Source organism: Rhinopithecus bieti, unplaced genomic scaffold (genome assembly GCF_001698545.2).
Source record: "Rhinopithecus bieti isolate Rb0 unplaced genomic scaffold, ASM169854v2 scaffold_72161, whole genome shotgun sequence".
NCBI lineage: Eukaryota > Metazoa > Chordata > Mammalia > Primates > Cercopithecidae > Rhinopithecus > Rhinopithecus bieti.
In genome coordinates, this window is record NW_016828382.1 from 1918348 (window position 1) to 1924962 (window position 6615).

A 6615-nucleotide genomic window follows, 5' to 3' on the forward strand; every position below is an offset into this window, starting at 1 on the left:
AAAAAAAAAAAAAAAAAAAGAATCATACAAGGTTTGCTTTGAGCACAATCAGAAAATACCAAATTGAGCTTCATTCTGCAAACTGGATAATATGAAAACATTAACACAAACCTTCAAATTTGTGACAGATTTAGTTATTGAAATTAAACAGCCATTAATTGACTTTTTCCCTTAATGGAGCCTGTCTTAATAGGTCATGATACGTTATTTTATTTTTCACTTAGCACACTCATATATTTTATAAGTTAGCCTTTGTAAAGTATAAGACTAATATTAGATATTATATTTTTTAAATTCAGATTGTAAGTGAAAATAAAACCAATATATGGGGATGCCAGCTCAGAGACAACAACTCATTATTTCCAGCAAACATTTATTTATATATGTTTATTGATCCCTTCCACAGCATGGGTACTTAAAGGAAGTTTTTTTGTTGTTGTTTGAGGGGGTCATTGGACAGGTCCTTTAATCAAAGGGATGGGGGAGATATATTCATGTCTACATGAATATAGTATAATATATTATTAAAACATACTACAACAGTAATACTAAAACACAGATTTTATCTGAGACGTGAAGTCGTCTGTTTAACAAGACTCTCTGACTGAGGGATGAGGAAGCCTGTAGTCACTTTTGTGGGACATGGGCTGGTCCTTCCTCTCCCACAGGAAAGCCTGCTGGAGAGGAAGGCAGGGCCCCAAATGGGACCGAGACTCAATTAGTGCTGCCAGGAATTGTGAAGGACACTTAGACGACACCCAGTAAGGCAACTGAACAAGGAGAGGTCAGTGGGCGCTTTAGAGACCCCAAATCTGGAGACTTTGAACGGCACCTCTTTCTAGGCAGGGTGCCTTGTTTCCTTTGTCTGATTTCCTACCGAGACCTTTCCCCTAGAAATTCTCACTGTGTTATCCTTGCTTGGCCAGGTGTGATTGTAGAGAGCAGGAGGAGGACTCTCAAGGATCACAGGGGACAGTGGCATTGTGACCAGAGAAGATGAGAGTAATCTTGTGAAATCCACCCCCAAGTGGTCTCTATATGTTTTCCTAGACACGTGTTTGTTAAAGCACTGGTTACCCCGGGAGGGCATGAAAGTGGTGTGCCAGCCCTAGTGAATTATCATAAGCAGAGGAAGCAGAATCTGAAAATTATGTGATTAAAGCTGTCACTAACCTCAGTGGATTAGTCTTCATTCTTTCACTCAGGTATTCTTACAAAATAGATAACGTTCCTTCCTCAGATACCTTTGCTGGCAAGAGTAGACTTACTTTTTTATTAATTTTTCCCTAGATTGCAACAAAGTGACCAAAGGATGGTTACAAAATTGCAAAAGAAGAGATCGCTGCTTCATTTTAATATGGAGAAGCTTAGGACTTGGGACATTGAGCATGGTTATTTAACCAACGGCAGAGAACGTGCACTCAGGCAAATGCAGGGAGGAGCGACATCATGAGTGTACTTGGTGGCTGGACAAGGTGCCCACAAGTGAAAACCTGGATTCCATTTGGCCTGGCTTGAATTAGAGTAAAAGAAATGCTCCTGGTACAACTCACACCCACCCATAACCAGATTTTAACATTGTTCCAGACACTTTGGGAGAAATGATTAGAAAGGCTCCCTCCACCTGATTCATCTCTCTGTCCCCTCCTGGGCTCCCTCTGCTCCTCCAGATAAGAAACGCCCTCCCCCAACCTTATTCCACAGCAAAATCTGCCCCTCCTTCATTTCCTGTCCCATTTCTATGGGACTCTATTAAGATATTATTGACTCAAGTGCTAATGCTGAATACAGAGATTTCTTCATAAATATGGTTTTCATTTTAACAGGCTATTTCTAACAATCAGAAAAACTTTCAGATCCAGAGAAACGCGGCACCCTGCCAAGGAGTGGAGACCCACCCAGTCATCCTTCAAACTCATCATGTAGGTGGCCACCCACTCTGTCTGACCAGAATTATCAGACTTTCAGAGCCCGTGGGACTTGGAGAACATTGACCATCAGCCCCAGCCCTGACTGTGGCTTGGAAACCTGTGTGGATCTGTGGCTAAACAGGTTGCTGGTTACATCTGAACAACTCTGTGCTCAGACTGGTGGAAGGGAGGTATCCAGAAGAAGCCGGCAGGAAAGGATTTTTCCTCCCATGATTTCAGAGGACATTTTATTGTGGAAGACAGGATGAGTGAAAGGGAAGAATTCATGCAGAACCTCTTTGCTCCCAAGGCCCGGCTCCGTAAGCATTCCTTGTGACAACTCATCAAGGTTGACTGGCTTTGCTCAGACCCCTGGGCTTCTCTATTCATTCTACACAGAACACCCTCAGACACTGGCTAGGCTTCACAGTGCTGCCCAGAGAAGGACATGTCAGCCAATCAGCAGGAAAGATGCTCATTTTTTGTTGAAAAAGTCCCAAATTGTAACTTAACAGGGTGATCTCTCTTTCTCTCTCTTTTTTTTTAAATTTCCAGAATGTGTTTTTCCCCTAGAGTCCTTGAGCACAGACCTGCGGTTTTCTCTCTCCTGGTTTTACAGTCTATCTGCCTCAAGCCAAGAGACTTGGCTCTGCTCCCCCCTGACTCAGAGTCTCGGCTGGTAGCTGAACCCAGGAAGCCCTGGCCCCACGTCTCTCCCTGGAACCACCAGACCACACAGCCTCCTGTGCTCAACCCTTTGGCTGGGTGTCCTGCCTCCTCTTTGTTTGGAAAGAGATGTCTTACGTAACTCCACAACCTACTAAAGGCTCCATTGTCTTCCACTTGGGAGAGCTCAAAATAACCCATTAGTGACTTATGACTTATCACAAAGAGAATCTATTGCCCACATATCCACAGCCCCTGTGGAGCTAGCCTCACCTATCTTACTTAGATCAATAATCAACAATGAGACTTAATGACTTGTGGTCTTTGGGAAATTATAAGTTCAGTACAAGGTGCAGGAAATACAAAGGCTAGTTCATCTATAGGTCACGGTACTTTGCCCAAGAAGCACATGAAAGTCATTTGTAATTCAAGATTGAGACAGGCATAAACAATTCTGATCTGATTATTATTTTACTAATCTGATTTTGATAAACAGCTGATGAAAATGGAAGGTGTCTGGTCATCAGAGGAGAGATACCCAGGCAGTGAAATAAGTTTCCCTTATCTCACTGGACAGGGATTTATTTCAAGGCTCCTATTAATAGTCCGTAATGCCAAGAACTGTGATCGCTGCCCCAGACTGCAAGAGCCTTCTGAGCAAAATGACAGAAACCCATTGGGTAGGGCGTTTTCCTTCATTTTTATTTTCCATAAGTCTCTGATTAGCCCTGTTGGGAATTCTAGTAATTATTTTAAGCTGGCACCTTTAGGAAAAAAAAAATATCTCTTAGGATTTAATTAAAAATGAAAAGAACCTCTGCATGATGTTGCCAAGGAGCTCTCACTGTTTAAGGCAGGGATGTAGACCAGGAAGAATAAAACACTCTGCATTAGGTGACATTTCCATCTGTTTCTGCTGCCAGAGCAGCCCTGGGGAGAGGAGCAGGAGAAAGAGAGGGGACAGCCTGCTCCAGCCTGCTCTCTCCTCCCGGTGGACCTCATGGTCTTTCAAGGATCCTGCAAGTCCTTTGCTTCTTTCTTTCTGCAGCAGACATTTTCTCATCTGGGACCAGCTACGTGACTCGTTTCAGGTGGAGGCACATTTCTTTCCCTGTTCAGTGACATGTGAGTCCTCGACAAGCTTTCAGAAGGGATTCCTGAACTTGGTGAGGTACAGCCATCTCCAGCTGACTTGTGGAGTATCCCTGGGCAGCACGCAGAGGAGAGGTGAGAGGCTGCCAACCCATGCTGTGGCTGTCCCTCCCACCTCCCTTAACGCCAGTCCACCAGGTTCACTGCATGGATCTTTGGACGACAGTTGCCAAACTGAAGAGTTCCAGAAATTGTGCTACACTCAGTTTTGTGTATACATGTGACTCAGGTCTCATCATCTTCAGCTCAACGCATTTCAAAATGCTGACAGTAGAAAGCGTTTTTCATTCTGGCTTTAAGAGAGATTTCTCCAAGGATCGTTGAAGACACCTCTTCAGTCTTTGGGCCCAAGCTTCTTGAAGGAGCTACTTGTCTACTTTACAGGGTAAAATTTTAGAACACATAATTTGAAAACCCCACCAACTTTAATGTGAAAAAAAAAAATCAACTCCTTTTGATTTATTATCCCCAGGAGACAAGGTGAAATTCAAGTCTACCTCAGATAAGAAAATGAAATTGCTTCTGCTTTATGTGAATACAATCTGCATCCAAACTGGGTGGGGCTACCTATACTGCAAGGACAAGAACTCAAAAGGCAGTGCTCGAAATGCTCATGGAAGTGTTATCACAAATCCATTTTCTTTTTCAACACTAACTGACTAGGAAGAATTTAGAATAGACATTAGGATAAAATTCCTAACTATGAATCTGTAAGAGATGGAAGAAATTACCAAGGAATCTTTGTATAATCCGTATTTATGCAGTATATTAAGTAAATCTTCTCTGAAGATTATTAATAAAATAGTATAACACTCTCTTTCTAGAGTGTCTTCATTCAAATGCTACCCAAAAATTATAAGGAAAAAGAATTTTCCAACTGGAAATTATGGGAATTTACCAAGCCAATAAAGAGTTCTAATAGAGTCATTTTCCCTTCTTATTTGTCCCCTGGCCTCTTCTGGCTTTAAAAATTACTTCTACTTTAGGGAATTATAGAGACAAGATAAAAAATAGGGAAGTTTAAGGACTGAAGCAAGGAGCAGAATTGAAATATCAATACATTATCACTTCAAGATTACAATAACAATAAAACTTAAAGCAAAAAAACTCATTAAGAATAGTCTACATATTTTAAGTACATGAAAATAACATGCAAACCATGGTCTTTAACTAGACTTGGGAAATCCCACAGAATGTTTTAAAGAGCCCTTGAAACAGTATTTATATATATCTGAGAGGACGCATATTATAGTCATTAAGAGAACAGTTTTGGAACAAGTCTGCCTGAGTTTGAATTCCAGTACGCCCTTGGACAAGCCAACTAATCTGTTTGTGCCTCCTTGCCTCAGTTCCCTCATCTGAACGATAATAAATAGGGGCTTGTGAAGAATGAATGATTATTATTTTATATAATAGATTAGAACAATGCTATGCAAGTGTTTGATGATGGTAGTGATGATGATGGTGATGGTGAGAAACTGTCAATAAATAGAAATTCATAGGAACATCAGGAAAATAACAGTAGCACCTAAAATTCCTGTAGCAAAACACTTTGCAGAAACATAAGACAATAGTTTGTATCCGCTGGAGCCTAAGTACAAAGCAGCAATCCTTCTGCCCTCTGCAAACATTAGAAAGGGCAATAAAGAAGATTTTCTTGTGTTTGTTCCCAAGCCATAACCTCTACTCCATGGGCAAACTGGGTCAGGCTTCCAAGTCTTGGCATCTAGGAATCCTGAGGCTCACCAACCTGGGAGAATGATGCCCGGGACAGAATAAGACTTTCAGAGCCCAGAGTCATCCCAATGGCCACTCCCCTACTTCCATAACTACAGGTAACTTCAGATTATAATAAATACCTTATACAACCTTTCAGGGTGTAAAAATGTAACAAAAGCTTAGGGTAATGAGCAGGGTACATTGGGAAGGAAAATCCCACCATCTTTGTTTTCCAGACTCTGGTAGGTTTTATGAATTAAGTGTTTGCACAGATATATATGGCTCCTTTCTTCAACCCAGCTGGCCAAGTTATTTTCTTCCTGCCCCTCCATTAGCTCTGTCCCTGAGCCCTGCCCAGCGCCAGTAGTAACTCGGGTTCCATATAAGAGCTGGACTTTGGCAAAGCCCTGGTAGGGACCTTTGTGTGACAGTAAAGAAGGTGCAGAGCAAACTAGTTTCCTCAAATTTAATAGATTCATGTATGGACAGTCAAGGTCAGCCCTGGAATCCAAGAAACAACACCTTCAGAGGCCTTTTCCAAAGCTATTCTTACCAGGCCACATTGCCTGCCCCAGTCTCCATGGGGTGGTATCAGAAGTGGGCTTAAAATGCAAGGCTACTCTGTTCAAACCTAAATGTAGAGCTCTATAAATTGACATCTTGGGTACCCTTAAGGGCTAAGATACATGAGATTTAGATTTGCAGCATCCTGGTGAATTAAAAATAGACATGAAATATAGACAGGACCAAGCAATCTTGCTAGGGGAGAGATGTCTTCCCACCTTTGGGAGAAATGTCATGGGATCTGATCCATGACAGACACTCCCAGCCACAGTCATTGCTCCAAAAGTAGTGGATCTATGAGGTCAAAAGAGGGGTATGGGCCGGGCGCGGTGGCTCACGCCTGTAATCCCAGCACTTTGGGAGCCCGAGGCAGGCAGATCACAAGGTCAGGAGATCGAGACCAACCTGTTTAACACGGTGAAACCCAGTCTCTACTAAAAATACAAAAAAATTAGCCCAGCATGGTGGAGGGTGCCTGTGGTGCCAGCTACTCAGGAGGCTGAAGCAGGAGAATGGCATGAACCCGGGAAGCGGAGCTTACAGTGAGCCAAGATCACGCCACTGCACTCCACCCTGGGCAACAGAGGGAGACTCCGTCTCAAAA

The 6615-nt window shown here is 42.5% G+C and overlaps 1 long non-coding RNA gene across 1 annotated transcript in view; it reads right to left on the reverse strand.

The window, feature by feature from the left end:
- The window catches only part of LOC108523737 (uncharacterized), a 22399-nt gene that overhangs the window by 6969 nt on the left and 8815 nt on the right, over positions 1 to 6615 (reverse strand). The gene's annotated exons all lie outside the window — the stretch shown is intronic.